Below are 25400 nucleotides of genomic sequence, written 5' to 3'. Positions count from 1 at the left end.
ATAATATGTTAATTTCTATGGAGGATAGGAGCACAGATATATGAGGAGATGTAAATTTCCAGCACTTGTGCTGACAATTTCCATGTCAACATAATTCTTAGGAATTCCTACTCACTATTTTGTGATGACTTATATGATGATGTATAACAACTTAAGGGGCTTTAAAATGCAGTATTTTGACTAATGCAGGTTGGTAAATAGCACACAGAACTGTTTCCTCCTCTTGGTTCTGGGAAGGCTGACGCAAGCCCTTGGAATCGCCAGGAAGTCACCAACCCCAATGCTGAAACACAAAGTGGGGGCTCAGGTGGCTCTGGGCACTTTGCAGCTGCATTTGGCAGTGAGAGTAAAGGTTTTTATGTCACAAATCGAGGGTGAAATAGAGTAATAATTAAATAAAATCAAGGAGAAAACGGTAGGTGGTTGGTTCAGCATGTCTGGCAAAGCTGTCAGAAACTGGATTTTGGCTTGAAATCTGACTGGTAAAACGTAGTCCAGATAGTTTATCCCAGCTGTACACTCCTAATTCTGATCTGTTTTCTGTATGAGTACCCCCAAGAAGAGTTGAACCTGACTGTGTACTTATTAGGATAAACTAAAGTGAGCTGTGCCAGGTCCCTGAACTGGAGAGAAACCACAAGGCCTCATTAACACTCTTATTGCCAGGGGATAGTTTACACCAAGACAGCTCCTCTTGCCTTGCTGGCTTCTCATTTAATGCTCCCCATGAGTTCCTCAAGAAACAATCTGGAGTAACAAGACAAGAACCTGAGAGTGGAGAGGGGCACCCCAAAGATGGGAGAGATGACAGCAACAGGGGTTCTTGCATCCATAAAGAGGCAGCCAACCTGGCTGCTTGCTCTCTCTTGGGCTAATCTGAATTAATTGGTGCTATTTGTGCCTTTGATACCCAAATGCAGAGCCTGGGGGTGGAAGCTCTCATGAAACAAGTGGCCACTTGGGAGAGCCGTCCCAGGTCCAATCATGTCATGGGCTCATTTGTCTCCCACAGTAATTCACTACTCACTTCAGTCACTTTAAATGTAAAACAGCTGCTGCTGCTTAGCCCTCTTTTAAGGTACCTAACCAGCAGCTTTAAACCAATCCTGAATGGGTCCCATCCCATAATAGTCTCCCACACAGTGGTCATTTGGAAACAATTAACCCTTGATTCAAGATCCTCTTAAAGAATCCTTTTCCAGGCTCTTCTCTGCTGCGGCCCATTGCATCCTTGCCTTGCCCCTTGCATGGGAACAGCTTTATCCTGTGGGATTGCTGTGGTTTGTGCAGCAGTAACCACCCCTGGGGACCTGCCAGGGCTGCTGCATGGATTTTGGGCCAACCTCATCTGCACTGAAGAAAGTTGAAGGTATCACATAAAACAGACTAGTCCTCTATAAGAAAAAAAGGAAAAGAAAAAAAAAAAGATATTTGTTTTCTCTCTTCTTTTCTCCTCCTGCAGTACCTGGGGTCTCATTCACGTGTGTTTGGCATGGTTGCTACCCCTTGCCTCTCAGTCTCTGGTGATACGATGAACTGGAGATTAATCTGTTTTAAGGGGAAGCATCTGGCTTTGAGCTAATAAAATATCAATTTGTAACAGGGAGGAAAAGGCTCAGCGAGAGGTCTGCATGCTCAGGGCTTTGAGACCCAATTTGCTCCGGGAGTTTAATGCCACTTGTGAATTTTAGGCTGTGCTCCGAGCACTTCAAAACCTTTCTCCATGCAGTGGTCTCAGCTTTCTCCACAAGCCCCGTGTTTTCCCCTTGTTGGGGGCATCTCCCAGCTCTGGATCCTGCAGGGCTGCCCCCTCCCAGGCATCCTCCACCCTTCCCATTCCTCCTGCTCTGCAGCCAGATGTGGCGGCCCCTCGCTGGGATGTCAAACTGGCAACACCCTTGATCCAGGCAGACAGACACTCAATAGCCAACTTCTGGAAAGCCTCCCCCCGCACTGGCCGGCTCTGACACAAACCAGCTGAGGACATTGCAATGCCAGAAAGTGTTACAGCTGGGCTGCCTGACAGATTGGCAGCACACACGCTGATTTGGGGACTGCATTTGGGGGCCCGCGCGGCACTCACTGTCCAGGCACCGAGCCACTAATCACAGTTTACATTAGGCAATCAGATACTTTTCAACTACTGAATGATCTGCTCTTTCCCCCACTTTTTTCACCTTACAGGACCCTGTGTGTGTATATACAGCACCTCGGTGCTCCACATCTGCATCATGTTTGGAGCCGTATCTAATGCGCTGTTACCAACCTCAGCTCAGGCAGCCACAAGGAGCCCAAATCACTGCTGCTCTCCTTCCTCCTCCCACTCCCCCAGCCTGAATTTTGCCTGTTTCTGTGCTGAATCACTTGATTAATTTAACCTGGGGGTTACCTAGTTGTGGAAAAATCCTACAGGACTTCACATGAAGAGAAAGGCTTGGTGTCATTCTATAGGGGTCTGTCAGCTATAGAACCCTAGAGTGGCTTTAGATACAACTCCAGAGATCAGATCTTCCCTGAAAACCATAGATTTTAGAGTCATTTTTCTGGCACGATGCTGGCTTAATCACTTTTATGTTAGAAGTGTTTCATTAGGAATTAATCTATGTCAGCCCCATGTGCCAGTTCTGATCCCTGCCTTGGCCCAGCCACGGTGCTGGAGATATATGTTCCTGCAAGATAAGTGTGCCATGGCTGGGTGTCTAATGAATACGGCCTCATTTACAATAAGAAGGACTTAGACCTGGCTAGGACCCAGAAGTTCTATTCCAAAGAAATGCTGACATTTTGGAAAACCTTGGCCCTGGTCAGAATGAATAGCTGGAGTTTTCATCTTTTCCAAGCCAAAAAAAAAAAAAAAAAAGTGGTCTGAAAAATGTGCGTGGTATTAAAACGTTAAAAACAAGTTAGGTGCCAATTTAAGAAAAATATGTAAACACAGAACATGAGAATTCATATTTTAATATAGACATATAAGTGAAATTATCAGAAATGTTTTGATGATGCTGAAATGACATATCATAATGTCTTCTCACCAAGTTATTTTGCCACAGCTGATTTATTCCTATGGACATGTTTTGATTTTGATGAAACTATATCGTTCCCACTGATAATTATTGTGTAAAAATAATTATGTGCACTATGTTAGAGACCCCCAGACTTTTCCTACTGAAGAGGAAAGTGGGATCTATCACCAATATCTAAATAAGCTCCTAAATCTCCCAAATTTGTGGAGAGTCAGCTCTTGGGGTTCAAGCAGAGCAAGAAGGTGCTTTAATGGTTTAACAAGTGCTAAATTGTGCTTTGTTGGGTTAATATTGCCCTCTTCACTCTTCCTTCAGATACATTGCAACCAATCTTTGCCAATTATGGCTCAATTTCCCTATGTAAAAGTGCAAACACTGCTGCTTACTCATCTTTCTGAAGATCTCCTCCCATATAAAGCTCTGGTAAGCACCAATTAATGGATTAACCAGGTGTAAACACCCCCCTGATGTGAAGTGGGCATCCGCACTGTAGTGCAGATGCACAAAAAAATAAAATAATACGGTTTATTTTGGGCCTAGATTACAGTTTTATGGTTCCAGCCTAGAGCTGAAGACCGTTATTTCCTTCCCTGGTGAATTTGGGGTGCGACAACCAACAAACATCCCCGATGAGAAAATGGGAGAGGAAGGGGCTGTGGATGAGGTAAATACAGTGTATAACCGGGTAGGCACACTTAGAGTCTGAGCTAGAGCAGAGTGGACTTGAGAGATGTTATTATGCATTCAGGCAACTTCAACGTGCCACTAATAAAATTAAGTGTTGGAACATAAATGTTTTAATTTTAGTGCGAATGCTCCAAGCAATACCCCCTCCTGCACCCTTCTCTCCCACCCCCAGCCTAGACTAATCCATTTAGAGACAAATTTACATTTTATTTCTCCAAACCCTATTAGCATTAATATAAAGGTCAGCACTGAAAAGGCAGCTTCAGAAGCTAATGTGCCAGTGTGCTGTGCTCTGTGACCAGATGAGGGCACGTGGGTCTCTCACCCACTGAGTCTGACAAGAATTTGTAATTTAAGAGGGCGGTCCTCCTCTCCCAACATCCCCATAGCTCATGGAGATGATCAGGTCACCCTCTGGAAACCAAACGGGACTGCTTTCCCTGATATCAGAAGGGGCAAAGGGGAAGAAATCACTCTGTGAAAAGCCTTAGATGACATGGAAAAAGCTGTATATTACACGTATTGACAATATTTAAAGGCTTTTGGGGAAAACAACATTAATTTTGGAAAAAAATCAGTTTCAACAGCGACACGCTTTGTGTGTCCCTTACTGGGGATTTTATTAAGGGACTATGTGGGGTGCAAACAGAATAGTGCTGGTTGGGATATTTGGCCTCTCAGCCAGTCTTTGCTTTTGAAGGACTCCAAAATGTCCATCAGGAGTATCCCTGCAACTGAGTGGTGAAGTCAGAGCCTTGAAGAGAAAATTACTCTGGTTTCAGAAGGACAATATATTTATACGAGAACTCTGAGCTTGATGGGGTTTGAGGTTTGGTTCCAAGTGAGAACCCCACCCTGGGAAAAAGCTGAATAACCTGGACTAATCCCATTGAATGTACTGGGCCTTCTTCTGTGTATAAAATTAATTATGTGCTAATTTTGCAGAGGACCCAAGCCAAGGACATTGACCACACATGCTGGACATCTAATTCACTCATGGCTTTGTGTCTAAATCATGTGAATTTAATCTCAAGTTTCAAACAGATGTTTGGTCAGATTTAAACAGGAATGAAGTTAGTTTCATGTCCTGGATCAAGATCCTGTGAAATTCCTATTTTTGTATAATCATAAAGCAGATGACAAGGTGAAGCCGAGTGCTCCAAATTAATGTCATTCCTCCAGGCAAACTACATCATCCATTACATTTGTTTTTCCCCCATTATACTTGTGGGGTCTTCCTCCTCCCACTGCTACTACTATTACTACTAATCCAACATTAAAAGCTAAAGATTTCTTTTAAAAAAACCCGTAAAAATAATAAATCTCAAGCCCCAAATAAGCTCTCAAGCCACTCTAGGCCGAGCTGTCTAATTCAAGGATAAACTGATGGAGCAGGTGGAGATGCCAAATATCATTAAGTTTGCCAGAGCCCAGCGCTGAGGAACACAAAGGTGAGAAGTATATTCCACAACAAATGACCCCTGACCGGGAGCTCCCTGCTACCAGTCCCCCTCGCTTTTAAATTAAACCAGTAAGCCTACTTGAGTGTCTAGCTTGTTTCATTTGATTCCACTCCAGGGGAAATGCAGCCTCTCAATTAAAGCTTTTAGAGTTTCACATGTGAAACCAAGGCGTGGAGGCTCCTGGAGCTTGTGTGGAGGACTGAGGCAAGACATTTGAGTTCAGTTTCTTCCACTTCAACAAGGAATACTTGTATTGTTTCACCTCGTACCTCAGTTTCCTTTTCTTAAAAATGTGCATGCCCAAAAGGCACTTTTAAAGCATCCAAGCGGACATTTGTGTAGTGTGTCTTTTGCTTGTATGTTCTGACAGTGCTTCAGCATCTTCTTGAATTCTCAGGGCTGTATTAGTGATCTTCATTTAACTCGCTTTTCAAACAGAAAGCCATAAATAAAGAATCAATAGAGAAGCCCAGATGTGTCTCCATAGGTGAGGGCTGCAGGAATGCCATGGTTTTCATACCATCACACGGGCAGACGTTTGGAAGATTGGGGGCTGCTGAATGCATCGCTGGGGATCAGCACAAAGTTATTTGCAGTTGTTTCTGTAATCGTGTTGCTCGGGGAGAAAATTCACAGTATGTCTTGCTGCCTGCCCAACTCCCAGCCAGGCGCCCTGGCACCCTGCTGGGGGGTGCTAATGCCCTGTGCCGTGCCAGAAGACATGTAAATTAATTTAGTGGCTAAACACTTGCTCTGCGTTTGTTTCTTTCCTGCTATGGTTTGGATTTTTTAATATCTTTTTAAAATAATTTAAATCTGTTCACGACTTTTTTTGATGGGGCCACAAATAGTTTTCATGCATAGCAAATATAAAAGCTGGGCATTTGTGGGCTCACTTTACATGAGTTGGGATGGAAAGATAAGATAGAGATTAGGGTCTAATTCAAATATTCATATTAATTTACACAAAGATCCTGTTTTCAAGGGGCAGAACTGAACATTTAGTGGTATGCATTTAATCCCATAGTCTCCAGGAAGGAAAGGTTCTGCCCTTCCTTATCTAACTTCCAGGGTCAGGTGTATGATCTCTTCTCATTTTTGGGGGAGAAAAAAAGGGACAGTACAACTTTCATTCTTAGCCTGGTTTCCTACGGGAGAGTGACTTTTACCTGATCTCCCAATGCCTACGTGGTTGGATGGGCATTTCTGCCTTTCTGCCTGTCCACTCTTGGTAATTCTGAATCTGTCATGAAATTTCAGACATGTTTAAAAGAGAAAATTTTTTAAATCCTTCAAATTTGATAAAAAGAGATAGGCAGAGATGTGAGGCTCTGAATAATGAACCCACTGAGGGAAAAACCCCAACTTATGGTCGGTGTTGATCTACTGATCAGAGAATTCACATCAGAGAGCCACTGCCAATTCTCTGCTCACAGGCAAAGCTCCAGCTGGTATTTCCAGCTTCTGGGATGCCAGAGCCTCCAAGGACAGCCTTTGATGCCACAGGAAACCAAGTGGTTCTACTTCTGTTAGCTACTGGCCTACTTGTTGCAGGGATGGAGAATTTCACTGAGCAAGAAAAAAACGAGGAAGATGATTCCAACTAAAAAAGTTTGATTTTGCCAACAGATCACAGGAAAACAACTACATGAACTTAAGTGGTTACTGATTCACATTGTCATTAATAACACAATCAGATCTCCCCATACATCACCACATAGTGAAGGTTGGAGGATTTTACTGCTTTAAGCCTTGTGTTTTAAATCTGTGCTGACGCTCCTGTCAGAGCTGAAAGAGAAGTTTGCATTACTGATGGGTAAACCTCCTAAAGCATCAGGCAGGAGTGCTTGGTTTGGACAGGGAAACAGAACTTCCAGTGCTGTGTCAACACGATCAGAACTTCCTTGATTTTTAAAATGTATAAAATTTTTGATGGCAAACTCAAGAAATATGGGTTTGCCTTGGAGATACCATTTAGTTGTTATTTTCCTTTCAGCAGGCTGTGGGAAAATACTTATCTTATGGATGTTTTTGTTTCTTTTTTTTTTTTTTTTCCTGAAGTTAATTGAGCCCAAGCCCCCAGTAGCGAGGTACCTTTCTGTTGGTTTTATGGACCACATCTGCACAGTATGGGCAGAGCCTTCCAATCCTCCAGACCTGCTCAGCTGTACAGAAGTCAATGGAGCCACAATAAACGTGGAAACTCTGCTGTGAATGTGTCCCCTAACGCCCACTACAGCTCTCAAAGCCTGGCCCAGCTTTACTGAGTGCAAAACTAGGAATGAGCGCTTTTTTAGGCACCAGTTTATAAGCTGGCTGTTAAAAACCTGGTTGGGAATTTAGAGAGGAGAATCTGTGGGTTCTTAGAGTAAGAATGTTCAGAGGTGTCCTGAGGATTTCTTTTGACAGAGGTTTGAATTGCTCTTCACTGCAATTGAAACACATAGAAGTGACTTTACATCTAATTTAGATCAGATGCAGAGGGTGCAAGGACTAGCCCTCAGCAGTTCCAGACAAGGTGATTTTTGATTCAGTAAACCCAAACATGTATCTTTTGGTTTCATAGTGACCTACACTTTGCAAACATGTGAGTCCCCACAATGACATCTGAGCAGGGATAATGTGGCACTGGAGAAATAAAGAAAACCAGACACCCTGCAGTGAGGAAGACATCAAATTAAAACTCTTTAGAGAAATCTCTCACTTCCTATTTGCTAAATCACTCATTTTGTAAATGTCTCTGCTGTTGGTGCTACCACATTTAACATGATCAATAGTCTTATTCTCTAGTGTTCCCCCAATTGACGGGTTGAAGATGCCAGGCAGGAGAAAAAGGGGGTGGGATGTGGAGTGAGGGGGCTGGGAGGAGGAAACTGTACTTGATCCTTATGGAAGTCAGTTAAAATTAATTGGAAAAAGCTTTTAAAGACCTAAGATGAAGACCAAATGTATCTCAGACCTGCGGCCTCATCCCCGACACTGAATGCGAAGGTCATTGCAAAGCTGTAGATTTATGCGGAAGGCTTGGGTGATGGAAAATGAGACAAAAGCATTTGGATTTTATTATTCCATTTACTCTGACCCTGGGCCATAAAGGGTTTGGAGAGCCTGTTTTATGTATTCAGCTGGTTGCCACACTGACAAGCATTTGGAGCCACTTAAATAAACCACCCCAACCCACAGCTGCAACAACACCATATCAAATACAGGTTAGAGTTGAAATGTAGAGCCAGCAGCACAGCGTCTCCAGCAGGTGCATGTGGAGTGTTTTTTAACCCCCTTGGTTTTGGAATAGTTCCCTTATTTATCTATCAGCTTTGATTTAAAGACCATTTAATCACCAGTATAACTCCAGGTTAGAGCATGCACACACACACACAGCACTGACACATGCAAGATGCTTTCTGCTGCTCCTCCTAATTCCTGGTTTTTCATGGGACTGACACAGAGTTTGAAAACCTCCTGTTTTGGGCCCAAAACCAGGCAATTCTGTCCTAAGTGCCCCTTTCCCAGGTCGTTCTATACACAAACTGAATCCCTCTGATTCCTGGCAGGCACCACCGCTTTGGAGAAACAAGAGACAGGAAAGAGTAATGTATGGAGAGGGGGAGAGGCAAAGAGGATTTTGCTTAAAAAGAGGGGAAAATAGAGCATGTGTTTGGACTGATGACAGCAAAACTAGGTATCCAGGCGTGCTGGGAAAAGGGAAAAGGCAGACAGTCAACTGCACATCCAGTCACTCAGAAATCAGTGGGAAACCTAATATCGAGTTTCTTAATGTGTCTTGCATGCTGAATGTGTAAGATGTTGAAACTCTCCTGTGGGTTACAGGATGTCTTGTGCCTATGTGAAGGTGTAGAGTTAAGCTTAAGTAATCCACAGACATTCAGATTTTCTAAAGAATTCGTTTTCACCCTGCCTGCCCCTCTTTTGTTCCAATTTTCCATTAATTTTGTGTGATTGTTCCTGCTCTGGCTCTCAAATGGCAATATCACCAGTGTGGATGCAAGTTCTTCTGAAAACTGCTACATTTGCTCACACAAGCCAAGTTGCTCATTTATTAGATTTAAGGAAAGCAATTCACCTTTAAATAGGGATCACAACTACTCAGGGCAAAACATTGAGTAGCCAAGAGAGTTTAAAAAATGGCAAAAGTGTATGTCAAATACATTTGAGTAACAAAGCAATTCCAATCTCCTCTCAATAACCCACTAGCTGGAGAAAGAGGCTAATTTATGTGCTGTGAATTTTGCACTCAGCCTCTTCCTAGAGGCTATTCTTTCAGGAGAGAGTTGAAACACATGATGGCTGAGATGAAATGTTGGAAAAGACTGCACTGCTGCAGTGGGTGTTTTCTAATCTTGGCTAAATGAGCACAAGACAATGGGTTTGTAGGACTTTTAATTTCTAAATTCCCATTTTCTATAGTTTATTTTCCTCCATAGCATGTTTCCATAGGGATCAAACTGAATTCTCCTAACCAACACCTCTAGTCATGTATTACTAGGAATATTATGACAAAAGCTAGGGTAGCCGGGACATCTTGCAGTCTTTTAATTTATTCTTATTTTGTGTTATTCATATTTAATTTTGAGTGTCAGGCATTGCCTAATCTACATATCAATCTAGAATAAAATAGGAACTGATAATGTTTAACAAAATTCAAGGCCTCTTTTCAAATTAAGTGTCTCTCATGAGAGTGGAAGGACAATAATACCAATTCTCGCTTTCATAAAGCAAGAGAATGCAGTCGGCTCCATCTTAACCTTGAAGATAATGTTGCATGACAGACAGCTCTTCTTTGTACTAAATGCAAACCCAAACTAGAAATCCCAACCTTTACTGCTCTCCTGCATCAGGAGGGAACGATAATCCGAAATTTGCTTCGTTAAGCCAACATGGATCCATAATGCCCTGAGAGCTGCTTTGTTTTGTAGGGCTTGTGGTGTGACCATGAAAGCTGAGGGTGTCCTTGCACGGCTCTCAGATACCTGGGCACACCTGGGGTGGAAAGGGAGCACTGAGTCTCACCCTGACACAGGCAGAGCAGATGAACTGAGCGCTAGAAATGCCCTTTTCTCTGACTGCAGCAGGGTGTGAGCATGATGAGATCAGATGTAGACATCCACCTTATAGACATGTAAAGCTCCAGGAGACAAATCCCAGGCGTGCTCACCTTTATCAGCTCTTTGCCATGGCAAGGGCTGGGCTTGCCTCTCCCTCCCACTGTCTGCCTAGAGCAGGCAACAGCTCTGTCTCTTGATTTCTTGAAATGTTCCCATTTAATTAATGTCACCGGGCTCGGCGTAGAAAGATGTGAGTGAAATATAATTGTGTGGGCTACAAAGAGAGTCGGAGGAGATGAACTGAAGGTCTGTCCTGGCCTCAGACTCACAGCAACTGAACCTGAGCCAAATGCTGTGCAGGGCTGTTATCTGTAACATAATGGGAGTGAACTCCTGATCCAAACTGTTCAGGGGAGCCCAAACCCCAGGGCTCAGCTTTTTATTCAGTAATTATTGATGCAGTCTCAATATTCACTATTGGAGCAAACTAATTTGCAGGCCTAATCATCCTACATCTGGAAATGGGAAATGAATTAAAAACAATTCCTATTTACTTATACATGATAATTAATCTTACTGGATTAAGAAGACCTGATACTTTAAGTGCCTCACTGAGGAGATTCCTCTGCGTTTTATGGGCATTTAATGTCAGAACTGAATGGAAATTAGAGGTTTTCTCCATGTTAAAATTTTCCAAATGTAAGTTGCAAAATGATCTGACAAACAAAAATTTGTAATCTTGAGCAAAAGCCACTCCAAACGGAATCAGTGTTGGATCTGAGGCTTTCTCACTGAAATATTGAAAACTTTCTATTTAAAGCTAATAGCTGCGGCATAAAAATTGTGCAAATCCAGTCTTCAATCAGATAATGTCTGTATTTCCATGATGCTAGCAAGAGCTGGGTAAGTTGCTGAGGCTGATAACCTCCAGTCAGACCTGTGATACTAGAGAAAGAAAGCTGGAAATGTTTCCCTTTTCCTTTGGTTGCTAAAACTTGAAATCTTCCATAAGACACTAACATGGACCAAAGTAAAGAATGAAATGATAACCAAATCTGGATGGTTTCCAGCATCCAGAATTGGTTCCTTTCTGTCTAGCCTAATCCCATTTAGGCTGCACTGATAGGGAAAGTGCTGGTATATAACAAAACTGGCAGTCCCAGCCACGTCCCCTCAGCCAAATATTGCAGAGTTTCACTGCGGTATCTCTAATGGTCACAGAAGCAGGTGAGAAAGATGGGAGGAATGAGCTGAGTCCAGCAATTCCCATATTGTTGTGTGGAAAACTGGGGTCATTTGGCTCACAATCACTGCTGCTTGTCCAGGGTTGCATGAGTCAGAAAGCAAGCCAGCACAAGAACAAAATATCACAGAATATATTGGCCTGCTTAATTCAAAAGAAAAAAAAAATAATAACCCCATGTACAGAGATTCCTGCTGATCAGTAACTTTCACTGAAATTGGGACAGTTGCATTTTAATTGACTTTTTCCCTTACAGCATTGCATTGGGAAATCAGCTCTGATATACTCGTAGCAAGGTGGAAAACAGTTGAACTCTTGTCAGATTTCTGTAGAGATCAGATGGTATTTATTTGCTGTGGTGCTCTCTTGGGCTAGATTCAAACCCAGGTTCTGCAGATTACAAGGAAAACCTTTGGAGCCTCAGATGGATTTTATGCTGACTAAATTTAGAAATATTAGCAATTAAACCTGAAGCTGGGTTCCTTTTTCTTGGCATTCCTATGAAATGTTGCATTAAGGAGAGAAGCGGGTGAAAATAAGAGCTGGTGGACTAAGGAGGAGGATAAAAGATTCATGAATATTTCTGCTAATAAAAAGTGCTGAGCTTGGCCTATTTGATTCATGGGGTCACATTATGCATTATTTTTGAGTATTCAGATGACCTCCAGGAATTTGTAAAGCTTTCATAAAAGTAGAGAATTTCTTGATATTTTAGCCCCAAGTATGCTTTTAAAGAGCACCAATCTCATACAGACACAACTTAATTCCAATTCTAGAGAAAATACTGTTGCTTCCAGTATTAAAATCATAGGGTATATTAACAGAGCAGATACAATTTTTTTTCTCTTTTTTAGGAGAAAGCACAAGCACTTAATTTGCTTTGAGGATGCTTACTGTTTATTATCACAATTCATTAAAAAATTGTTTGTAGAAGGAGGAAAAAGTGATCCATAGAAATTGGATAAGCAGTCACATCACTGACTCAATAACTACAACCAAAATGGTTTGGAATGCCCCATCACCTGCATATAATTTCTGCCGAATTTCCATGAATCTTTCAGAATAACAAAAACATTTTTGGAAAACCAGAAGCTGTTTTCAAGCTGATTTTGGGTGAAAATAAAAAATGAAAAAAATAGTCACAATTATTACTGTGAAAAAGAAAGGCAAGGAGAAGGAAATCCCGGACTGTCATATAACTTTGTGAAATACTTTTGCTGTTTTTTAGGTCCTCCAGCCAAATGCAAGCCCTGAACAAAACCCAGCCCTGTTGAGCAAACTGCTTCCTAGCTGCAAGCATGGTGACCATTCCTGCAAACAAAGAGAGAGGAAAATATGTAAATTTAAACAAATTCACAATTCTTTTTTCCTCAGAAAAAAAGCTTTCATGTTATTTGAAATAGCCAGACTGCTAGAGTAATGTTCTTACATATAAATGGAAATCCTTTTTGATATTTACACTACTGATTTCTGCACTTTCTTTAATCTCTGCTTTCAAATTAATAGACAATAACATCAGATTCCTTCCTTGGCTCACTCAGCACTTGTGCATATTTACCCAAGTGTCTAGAGTGGAGATTGTACACATATCTCTAATCCACCTGCCTATGTTAGTTAAAAGCCCAGATAAAATCAGCAGCACTTAAATCTTAACCTTTTAAGTCTGAAATGTTTTTAAAGTCTGGGCTCATGGCAACTCCACTGAAGACGGGGTGGGGGGAGAGGTGGAAGTTGAATGTAAAGCATTTCACAGCTAAAACTATTGTTTCTTTCCAGTGAAAACTAAGCTCAGGAGTCCCACAAGAGTGCTACTCTGAGAACATTAGTAATGCTGACCAGCTCATAAAGTTTGCAGCGGTGTTGAGTGCTCCAAGCCTCCTACAGTCAACTTCATTTTCTGTCCCGTCACTACCCAGCTCCCGAAAACCTCAGCAAGCAAAAGAGAAACTCAAGGAGTGCGAGCTGTGATATCTGGCACTCTCCTTCCCCATCTTTGCCTTTTGTTTCAGTGTTTGGGTCTGGACCCTTCAGAGGCCACTGAGTGATTTAACACCTGGATGGCCCCGGGACAGCAAAGATACTCTAACAGCCTGTTGTGCTCCCTTCTTCCTTAAATAGTTTCAAATCTCTTGCTGGCTTCCCTCAGGAGCTGGGCCTGAGCGAACAGATGCACCTATTCCTTAGGGAATGAATAGTTTGTTTATGTAGGAGAGATGAATGGGGCAGCAAGGGCGTCTAGGTCAGTTATTTAGCATGAAAAAAGCCATCAGGATCACCCCGCGGTATTGCCCTAGGAAGTTTGGAGCAGCTGAGCACAAAGGTGTACACACATCCTCCTCCAGCGCCCCTCGGGGAGCACTTTAATTAGGAAGGAGGGCAAATTGCTCGGGATGCTGTGTGTGGAGGTATGGAGACAGGCTGTCCCAGCCCTGTGTCCTAGGGGGACAGGGGATGGCACTGCAGGCTCTGGGTGTTCTCTGGGCATCCCTTCAATCTGTTCCACTTCTCTCTATGTCACACATCCCTCACATCTGGGCCCAAGCATTAAAGACCTTTTTTTTATTTATTTTTTTTTTGTTTACCCCCAAGCTAACGCTGGGGGAAAGGGCTAGCTGGGAACATGGATGAGGAAAGTATGTGTGCATCTTTCTTTTTTGCCCATCTCTTTTTCTCTCAATCTACCCTCAACAAGGGTGCCTATAGAATATAGCATAATGCTGCATTGTTGGGTTGGGGATTTAATTTCACTCCATCACAAGCTACCATCGGAGCCCCTGTCATTGCAATTTGTCACACTTTTTTGTGTGCTATATCTCACTGAAGTCACATCTCCTCCTCAGCCCATTGCATAATCTCCTAGTCTGGAACAAAGCTCTCCAACATAATGAAAGAGGTGAAATCAGGGAAGGGAAAGTCAATGGTTACTGTTATCACTATAGAGCTCGCTCCCACTGGCTCTGCAGGTTCAGTCACACCATGCAAAACAGAGTAAGAAGGACATGCTGTGTGTGTGTGTCTTTTTTTTTTTTTTTAAAGCCTGTTTATTGAACCTACAGGCAGCACCATTGGCTGCTGAGAGATGTAATCCCATTCCCTCCCGCAGACCACCAGCCATAAAGAGGCTGCAGGATGTCCCACTGGCCCACCAGGGAGTTGAGAGCCTCCAAAATAGATATCACAGGGAAAGAAGTGAAGAAATCAGTTTGCTTTAAAGGAGGGGATTGACTCACGTCTCAGGCTAAACCCACAATAACGTTGTACTCAGGGAAAAGACCCTAAAAAGGCAGAAAGAGGACAGAATGGTGTGCTTGAAAGGAAAAAAAAAATGAACACCTGCCAAAATAAGCAGGATTTTGTTTTCTATAGGAGGGTGGTCAAGGGCTCTGTGATGTGTTGAAGGCTGAATTTTGAAATCTAAGCTGACTGCTTTAAGCTTGTGGGGAATGACACGGTGGCTTGCGAGGCTGGCCGTGTGCTCAGGGCTGCACACCTTGCTGCCCTGCCCCAACAAGGACCTCAGTGTCCTCCCTGCACTGCTCCTGGCCATCTGTAATGGTGTCCTCATGTTCTCACTCCATTAAAATATTAGAAACTCGAATGAATTTAAGATTCACTTACTGTGACATCGCCATAAACGGCACGTTGGTCCTGAAAAGGCAACTTGTATTCTCGGGGAAAGAGGCTTCGAGAAGTCCTCTGTGCCATTCCTGTTGCTGTCCTGTGGAAGGGAAGGGAGCAGCCTGATGTAGATAACTGGTTCACAGGACAATATTCTTTTTGTTCTTCCTCACTGGTGTTTCCACTGTGCCTGCTCAGAACTGGTGTAAAACCCAGTCATTCTGAAGTCCCAAATTTGAAATATCTGGGAAAACACTTTGCCAGGTTGGAGTTCGCAGGCAAAATCCAGTGATTTGCAGTTGCAGCTTTCAAGACCTGGCAACAGAGTTATTTTGAAAATGTGTATTGAGGGCTCCTTAAGAAATGTAAATAATGTCCTCTATGAGGAATTTAGATTTTTTTCAAGAGGGTCAAAAGAAAAGAAAAATCTGAAATGTGAGATATTTATGGCCTTGTTTGAGTTCTTGTATTCTAATATCTGTTCATTATTTTTTTAATGGAAAAATTGCATTTTGGCCAAAACTTCGGCCTCAGTTTTTGATCAGTACTGAACACTGTCCTTTCATGTTAAATAAAGAGAAAGTATAAAGTATTCACAAGACATGTATCAATTTGACATCAGTGTAACATTTCTTGAGTGGCTCATTCAGGAGTGAAGCCCATGACTAACAGGCAAATGGCAGCGAGATACAGGGAGAGATGGTTTTACAAAGGAGAGCAATAAGAAAGGAAAATGTTACACTGTTTGCACCGTGTGTTTTATAAGGAAGATCAGGGTAACAATGAGTCACTATGGAAAGGATTTATTGGGCTGCGGAGCTAAAAGTCTGTAAAGATTAAAATTCTGATGGGGTTTGGATGGGGAATTGTTTCTGAGGTTAGTTTTATCCTGCACACTGTCCAAGTTATTAATCCCCTTGTGTTCCCTAAGCTGGGTAACCGGTGTCGATATGCTCCCCGCGCCGATTTCAGGCACGCCGGCCACAGGCTGGTGTAATATTTCTCCAGGCGAATCTCTGGGTGGTCTTGTCTTGTCTTGTGAAGAGTGAGAAGCAGATAGCAGCAGACTTTCAAGATTGCTGTTGCAGGCATCAGTCCTTTGAGTGGAAAATAATCCACCTGGAAGGACGCGGCCTTGGCGAGGAGGGGCGCGCTCCGATCGGGAGATAAGTCACACGCTGAAATGTTTGTGGGCAAGGTGCAATTTGTCAGGGGGAGGTGAGGCTGGAGATCCAGGCTCTCTCTGGTGTCTGTTAGCATCTGCCACTCGCAGCCATCCACTTGCAGCCTCCCAGGAGCTGCTGAGCCCTGGCAAGCAGCGCACTTCACTGCCTCGAAAGCGGGTGACCGGCGTCAGCCTGCAGCTCACCCCTGTTACAAACCCCAGGGATGTGATGACTTGCTGCAGAAGGTGTCTAGTGTCCACCTTTCCTCAGGGGTGGCCGTGGGATGTCTTGCAGCCTAAAACACAAAGGGAGTGAAACTGGGACAATCCCAAGTGAAAATAAAGCAGGCAGGGGGAAGCGTCTTGTGGTAGTCCCACCTCCAGGGTTGATACAAAGCACTTTTTCCTCATGCTGGGGATGCTGAGATGCTCTTGGAGCAGATATTTTGGTTTGGGCAGTGTGTTCCCACAGGCAGCAGGGAGGAGAGCTGCCTCAGTGCTTTGCATGGGGCTGTGAGGAGCCCCTTCGTGCTAATCCCATGGTGTCTCTGAACTCCCGAGGAGCCTGATCTCAGATCTGGCCCCTAAAGACAGATGCTTCAAGCCAGATTCACCGTGGCTGGAAGTTTTTCCAAGGATGTTCCCCCCTGGTGCTTTGTAAACCAGGGGAGAATATAGTGTTTCACGGAGAAGGGCAATGATATTATCACTAGGCATTAGTTTTAACGAAGAGGAATTTGGTGAATTTGTCACTCCTGTGCATAGTTCTTCTGGTTTTGCTTTTGTTATAGCAGTTTACACAGTGTAAGGAGATAGGATGGATCAGAAATCCCCTTTTTATTTTTGTTGTTGAAGAACCTTTTTTACAAGGGCAGGGCTCAAGTTGTTCATAGCTCAAGCTCAATTTGGATAAAGCAGCCCACTGTCTGAAGTTATCCAAATTACCTCTGCTTCTGTTAGGACAATGAGTTAGGAGATTTATAACGTGTCTATTTCTCATTCCATCTGGAACTACCACTGGAAGATTTTTGTGTGTGGGTCTGGCATAGTCAGCTCTGATCCCATCTGGAGTGAGTGAGTAAAATGCACCTGAGTGGGAAACAATTTTACTGAGATTTTCAGAACACTGAACCGCAACACCAGAGACTCAGACCTCAGGATTCTCAAGAACAATCTTGTATTTGCTTCAATAAAGGCAGTTCTTGACTTCCAGGATGAAGGCACAGAGGAGACATATTGACTACCCTAGAATTCAAAAGACAGAAAAAACTTTATAAAGTTTTGCATAAGAATGGGCATGTGCCTGAATACCTTTATTTTCTATCCTTAGGTAAGTGTAGCTCACGCAAAAATGCATGGATATTCCTCAGAAGAGTTGCTTTTCTTAATTCTTGTTATGCATGTGCATTAACCTCAATTTACAGATCTAAATTAGGCCATCTGACAAATGTGGTGCCATTAGCTACAGCCCTTCAAAGACTACTTGTAAATTGGAATATCATATGTTATTCTACCAAGATCATCTTCAATAATCCCATGCTCTGCTTAAATCCCTCCCTGGCAAGGATCCTCTAGTAACTTAGAGCCAAACACCATCTTTTCATACTGCCTGGGTAGAATTCATTAACAAGAAGTAATGGGAAAAATCTGGGCCTTTACTACTAAATGATCCCTAACAATTTGAAAAATCATGTCAAAGACAAAGTCTGAAGCCTGATTTATCAGCATTTTGTAATGAATGTTACTTTAGCTTTAAAAATTAGTTGCTATCTCTGTGTAACAGCATCATTCTGGATGGGCAAATGAAAATGGTTGGGTCTGAGCTTTGTGTATGAGATTCACTTCAGAAAACTAGAAAAAAGAAGGATGGCAGAAAGCTTCACTGCTGATCAGCAGATCTTCACAATGCCATAATCTGCTCCCATTTCTAGATGTTTTATGTAGTAATAGTGGTGAGGATTTGTTCGATGTTTTGCTCAGGTCAAGTCCTAATGGCACTAAATTCCTATCAGGATTTTAGGACACAGATTCCTCCCCTGCAAAAACCAGCTGATATGACCTAGGCAAATCATTTCTGATCAGGTTTTCAGTAGCTCTTCAGCAAGTTCTTCTAAGTACTTAAGTAGGTTAAGTGCCCAAATCCTATTAATTTAGTTTTGAAAACCTGGCCTTTAGTCTGTCCAGCACATATTTTCATAGGTATTTATGATCCCAGCTACCTCTGAGGACTTGTCCTTCTGTGCCTTCAGAAAAAGATGGATAATAGCACAACCCTACCTACCAGGGATTTGGCAGGACATGTACATTAAAGATGACACAGAAATAATTTAGACTGGTTGATCTCACAGCTGTATTTACATGGCCTAATTCTATTCACATGAACTCTTCAGAAATAAATGGAAATGCAGTGGTCATAAAACCGGTGTCACCGGAGAATGAATCTTATGATGTGATATGGTGATGAGAGGAGAAATGAGTGCAGAAATGGAACCTCTTATTCAAAGAGGGTTTTTTTTCTGTTGGGCAAGTGTTGAGGTACTTGAGGATAGAACTCCTTCTTTCTTCTTTTTTGTCATGGCTGTGGAGACAAATGAAGGTTGGATTTTGCAAAAACACTTGTAAAGCCAGTATGTAAACCAGTTTAAATACCAAAATGAATCTGTAGGTATTCCTCTTACCTACCCCTCTATTCTTGAGACAAAATGAGCCCAAGCACTTTGGCTGTGAAGGGTGGGAATTTGCACTCCAGGAAATAGCTGAGCATTAATGAAATTCAGCCAGTATGGAAGCATATATTTTATAGGAAACCACATTGGTTATGCTTGAGAAATCTTTCTAGGACAGCCATTGCCCCGAGACTTATGCATCTGCATAAAGTCTGCTACATTAGAAACTGAACAGAATGGCCTGTCTCTCCCACGGTCTTAAGTTAACACTTTTCCTTTTGTCTGGGGCACCCTTTTCTAAACTTGAAATCCAATTGGCCAACAATTAAAGCCAATTAGCACGTGAGGAAAATAAACGGCAGGGCCCACTTCTATGTGTTTCCCGGGCTGTTAGAAAGCCCAGTTAGCTCAAGGCATTAGCATAGCTCAGGATCGGGTGAGGCACACAGCACAGAGTAGTTGGCTTAAAGTATTAGACGCCTGCGATAGCGCCCTGGCTGAGCGGCACTGTTATTCTGGGCTCACAGCTGCCAAACATTCTTGACAGTAGATGAGGCAGATGTCCAAGGACAATCAAAGAGAGAAGAAAGTTTAAGCCAACGTTTGCCTATCTCATATTCTCTTCTTGATCCTCTCCTCAAAGACAAGGCACAGCTGTTGCACTTCAAGGTCTATATGGCTGAACCTGGCAACTCCTCCCTTTCTCCCTCCTGGCCTGCCTGAGCTTTCTGTGCGCCGGACTTTGGCAACCTACCAGACCTCATTAACTCCTAACAGGACAATTCATGACATTAAATGGGTTTTATTTAATCTTTTTGTATGTCTGTGAGTATCCGAGCACAATTCTGCCGCATACTAATTGCACGAAAACGCGGCGGATGATAATTATGTGCACACTGCCCACCAGTCTGCACAGGATCACCCTGGGCCACAGGAACAAGCACTGTAACATTAACAAGTTGATTTGTTATAGCTGCGATGGCAAAGGTGATACAAAAACAGCAGACAAAGGTGTTTGGCAGACAAAGGCATCAAGAAGCTCGGTCATTTTGCTCTTACTGATGAATAAAAATACAAGAACCGTTGTGATAATGAACACAGTGAATGATGGCAGGTGTATTAGTAAACACAGAAGTGTCATATCTATTGCTTCCAGTCCACCACAACAATTTATCCCACTCAGACCCTGCTCTCTGCAGCCCTCATTTCTGCCTGATATTTTGGTTTGGGCAGAGAGCGAGTTGTTGGCCAGGCTTTGTGATGATCAGGTCAATTCCTACATTTGTTTCTTTTTTTTTCCCTGAGTCCCACCTCTCATGATGGGGGACACATATCTGCCATGTGGCCCTATCAGATGGGGATACCTCCAGTTCAATTCCGCAGTATCCATGTGACAAAGGAAGTGTGAGTATCATTAAAATGCCCCCTTAAGGGAATATATGGCATTTTACGACCCCCAGACTGGATCTTATTGGCCTACAGGAATAGACTAGGACTTGGAGAACTAAGACTCTGCCACTAGTTTACTCTGTAGCCTTCAGCAAATAATTTATTTCACGGTTTATTCTGAGCCAATGCATGGGAATAATAGCATCTAGATCCATTTAAAAAACACTGTGAGACTGTTAGAGGAAAGGAATTGGCTAACTTCAAAGTACCACTATTATTAACTGAACACAGATCTGTGGAAAAGATGTAGCTGGCCAGTTTAATTCAAATAGCCAGCTGAAGTTTCTGGTCCAAAAATATGAGGAGTTTGGTTTAGATTTTTCAAATGTTAGATTAAGTAATGCAAGCTTCTCAAAAAATATAACTTCATGTTTTCAGCTTTTAAAAATTGTTTACATGCAGATTTTTTTTTTGCAACAGGCAGAGTTGCCATCCTGAATGAATAGAGGCAAAGATTTTGCTCCCCAAAACAATGAGTTTGAAGCAGTGAGTTTGAAGGAGGAATCCTACAATACATTTGTATAACCATGGTGGAGGGGTTCAAATTTAGTAAAGAATCACAAGTCTGAGCGTCCAGCAGTGGTAGAAAATGTGGTTTTTACCTATTATTCTCTCTACCAAGAAGTATTAGTGCCTTCTGGCCTTCACCCACTGGTTTGCTCATCCACCCTGCTGCTCTTGCTCTCAGCGTCCTGAGCTGCACCATCAGGAGCCACAGCAGACACTGAGGCCAGCACATGCTTGAAGCTTTGCAGTGCTTTCTGGTAGGAGAAATGTGTCCTTTCCATGGCTGAGAGGGTTGAAAATGACTCTGCTCCACCAGCAGCCTCCCACGGACTGAGCCACAGCAGCCTGTGCCTGTTCTTCAAGCACCACAGCCTGGGAGCTGACAAGTTTGCCCAGACCATGACCAGGGTTCCCATGCCTCATCTGGCAGGCAGCAACTGGTTAAACTGTGGCAAAAGGATCACTTTCAATTCTGTGACTATATCCATAACATAATCTGGGATTTCAAAGGAGCCTTGGGCAATCAGCATCTCCCGCTGCTCTGCTGCGGGCTTTGCATGTCTCCATCCCTTGGGGTCTCAGTTATAATTCCTAGAATAAAATAATGTCAAAAACTATTTTGAATGTCTCCTAAATGTAATAAAAATCTATCCCTGAAGACTCATCAGTGACTGGTCTCTGTATGCCAAATTTCATTTTCAGTGTAGGGAGGAGAGGAATGAAAACAAACAACCCCTTAAACAATGACATTGGGATCTGAATGTGCTGTGCCTCCCAAACCATCCAAAATCAAACACAAAAGGATGCAAAGCATTCCCAAATGCCTTCCCTTCTCTTCTCACAGCAACTCCAGTGGACTAAAGCCTTTGACTGAGAACAAACTTGTGACCACAGCAGTGATTTGGCTGCTCTTTCTCACTCCAGCAGCCCTTCTCCACCTCTCTCCAATGCCTGTTTGCAGCAGCTTGGATTTAGTTTTTGGCTATTTCAAGTCCATCAGGAGCTTAAGGGATGAATGTGAGGAGGCCTGTGTGAAGAAGAACCTTGGGTTTTAGGGTTTGAGGGCCCAGGCTGTGGCTTGCTCTGTGCTGCTGTGCTCTGCATTTGCATGTCAGATATCAGTGCCACCTTCCTCAGAAGCATCTGTGGTTGTTGCATACAGGAAAAAAACTGAAAAAAACCATCAGGAAACCTCATGAAATAAGAGCAGCAAGAGCAGCACTGCAATAAAGCTGATGCATGTGCTACCAGCAGGCTGGGAGAATCAGGGTGCAACATTTTTGCCCAACTTTCAGCTGGCTGAGGGAGGCCCAGCTTCGCAGCTACTGCCACTCTGCTCAAGGCTAAGAGGGATTTGGCAGCTGAAGCCCCCATCCTCTCCCATTCATTAAAAACACCATTTATTCTGTGTGATTTAGTGCTGTGAGACACATTAGGAAGCAGGAGCTAACTAGTACTTGAAAAGTTGCTTAGGTCTATGCTGCTAAAGATATTTAGGCACCTAAGCTGCTTCAGAGAGATTTTTCAAAAATGCCAGGATGATTAATTTCTATTAATTTCAATAAGAGGCAGTTAAATGGTGCATTTATTTGTCACTGCCTAACTGCTTAAAAATTGGATGGTGCTGACTCTGAAGATTTAGGAGCCCTGGCTCTTCACCACAGCCAAAATCCCATGAAGCAACCATCATTTTCCCTGTCCAAAACTCCCTGTATTTTGGGGGCCTTTTGCTGGGTCTGTCCAGGCCTACAATCTTTTACTGCTGTTTCCACTTTAAAGGAGGCTGTATTTTAGTGCCTGGGGAAGGATTTGCTGTATACACATGGCCAGACCACGCTTAAGGCTTTTTAAATATTAAAGAAATGGAGAAGCTGAAGTTGCCCTGAGGCTTTGTGTCTACCATCCCTCAGCCCAGGTGTGAATCCCCACGAGTCCCCACAGTAAGGGTGGCCTGATGAAGTGCTGATTTTGGTGACATATGTTTTAAGAAGTAAAAATTAAATGCTGAGACTTTTTACGCTCAGACAGAGCGCTTGGGCTTGTCTGACATTATTTTCTTGTGGTTTTTTTTTGGGCTGCGCTTTCAAGGCATGAGCAAGCGCCTAGAATGCAGGGATGGCTCTGGAAAGGGCAGAGCTCCCCACACGCTGTGGTGAAGCGGAATGGATCAGCTGGAATCTCAGCTGCTGGCTTGGCTGGGAAACACCAGCTGAGGGTTGCAATCCTGTCTGTAGATAGTGCCCCAGGGCTGGGAGCCAGCAGCCTGGGCTGGGAGCTGCTAAGTTGTGGCACTCTTGTCCTGCGAGGGCACGACATGAAATCGATGCTTTCTGCGCCAGAGAGGAGGAAAACACAGTGGCAGTCACGGTGGGAGGGCACACATCCCAGTCCACCAGCAGAGAGGCTGGCTCAGGTGTCTCTCCTCTCTGCAGAGACAGCAGGGAAGGCAGCCAGGGTGGCTCAGATCTGCAGAGCCGGTCAAGCAGAGCAAAACACAAGGAAAATCTTTCTCCAGGTCCCCAGCTGGGGTTTGCCCTGACACTACCCCACCTTGTTTGAGGAAGGCAAGAGTCTGGTTACTACGAGCACTTTTTGTTCATTAAACCTGAGCTGCAAGGACTAATTTGCCTTTTGGGCAAGGTTGCTGAATACAAAGCTGTGCCTTGTCCCCCTCGCATGCTGTGCACTGCATTGGGCACTGCAGCACCTCCAGCCCCTCAGAGGTGGCAAAGGCTGATGTGCAAAGGTAACCAGTCTGCTTACCTTGACTGCTGGGAAAAGCAAGATCCTGAATTTCCTGGCCCGCTGTCAGAGCTTTGGTTTGGAACACAGCAGCGCTTTACATTTGCTCCCTCACCTGCATTTTGCAGCAGGTACTAATGAAGCACAGAGTGTTTCATCATGACAGTCCTGCTGCTCCTTTCAACGGGAAAGCCTTGGGAATGGCCTTCCCCAAGGAAGTAAAGCAGCCCACACTGCTGCCTCCATAAGAGTTGGCATTTTCCAAAGGGGTCAGACCCTGGAAATTAAAGCCACTTTTGCTGGGGAGGCCACTCTCAGGCAGACCTGGCCTTTCAAACCCAGATGGCAACAACTTTGAGGCTGAAATCTCTTGCTGCCCCACCGAGAAAGAGCAAAGGGAAGTTTACAAAAGGCCCACATGTGTCTGAGTCATTTTAAGCAACTCAGGTACCGACACACCTCTTCCTTATCCAGAAACCTCCTCAGGGAAAGAAGGAGAGACATATGTTTGGCCTCTGCAACAAGCTCTTATCTTGGCAGGAGAAAGCTATTGATGTTCATGTTTCACATTTCTGGCGCCCAAAACAGGTTCTGATGTTTAAAATGAGGCAGCGGTGGAACCTGTTTTAAATATGTAACAGTCTCGGAAAGGAGCAGTCTAATCACTTCATTATCCAACACAGCAGAAAATGGTTTCAAACCCAAACTTGGGAGAGGGGGGCTTAGGGAAACCTTCCCCAACAAGACATTGCCAGCATTAACCCTGGTATTTATTGCTCATTTTAACTATGGTGCACAGCAAGCATTTTCTCAGCCTCGCATTGCAAGAATATATAATTCATATGCTTAATATTTAGTCTCAGCTCTCCTTGCATATGTTACAGAGCTGGAGACTGTTTGTGTGTTTGCTATATATCAGTTGACACCTCTGTAAAATCTTTATATTGAATGCCTTTGGCAACTATATGCCAAATAATAGCATTACCATTTGTAATTTTCTTAGCTGCAGCTTTCCTGTAAGCTTTGCTCTATGCATGACAAGTAGGAAGGATTTAAAGAGCTTTATTGGTTCTCAAGTCTTCCTAATGACCTTTCCACGCTTTTGTAAGTCAAAATAACTTTTTTTTCCCCTTGTCTCCTTGTGCATTTTCAAGTAAAACAGCAAGAGCTCTTAAGTAAATAAGTAAGAAAAGCAGGTAACCAGTGTCTCTGCCCCAGCTTTAACTCCCTGCTCCTCCTCTCTTACTTCACAATCAGAATCCCCTGGTGTCACTCAGAGATTCTGTTGACTCTTGTCTTGCAGATGCTTTTCTCCCCTCTCTCCCATCTTCAGATGTGCTCATTATATTAGCTATGCTGGAAAAAGAAATAGAAGAGAGCCCGTGAAAGATCGGGGCCCAGCGGTGCTAAGCACTGTACAAATAACACAAAGGCTGTCCTTGCCTCGGGACTCGCCTTGCAGGATTTAGACAATATGCCACCGGGGAATAAATCAATAAATGGAAAGGAGAGGAGATATGTTTATACCTGTTAATGATTATGTGGAGTTTCAAGAGCCGTATTATTTTCTTCCTTTGTAAATTTTGCTTGTTTTCACCGAAAATGTCTCGGTGTTTGCCTGAATTGTCAGCTTTTGTTGTGTCTTCTCCATTATGGGCTGTGAACTTCTCAGACCCGGGACTGTGTGCTCTTCTTGTTTAGTTAGCACCAGGTACATTTACAGGGCTGTGTATTTGCTTAATAAAAATAAATAACCAGCAGAAGTTCCAAG

The sequence above is a fragment of the Ammospiza caudacuta genome, chromosome 10, assembly GCF_027887145.1.
Source record: "Ammospiza caudacuta isolate bAmmCau1 chromosome 10, bAmmCau1.pri, whole genome shotgun sequence".
NCBI classification, from domain to species: Eukaryota; Metazoa; Chordata; class Aves; order Passeriformes; family Passerellidae; genus Ammospiza; species Ammospiza caudacuta.
The sequence above is the reverse complement of the archived record's forward strand: the minus strand, read 5'-3'. Positions refer to the sequence as shown.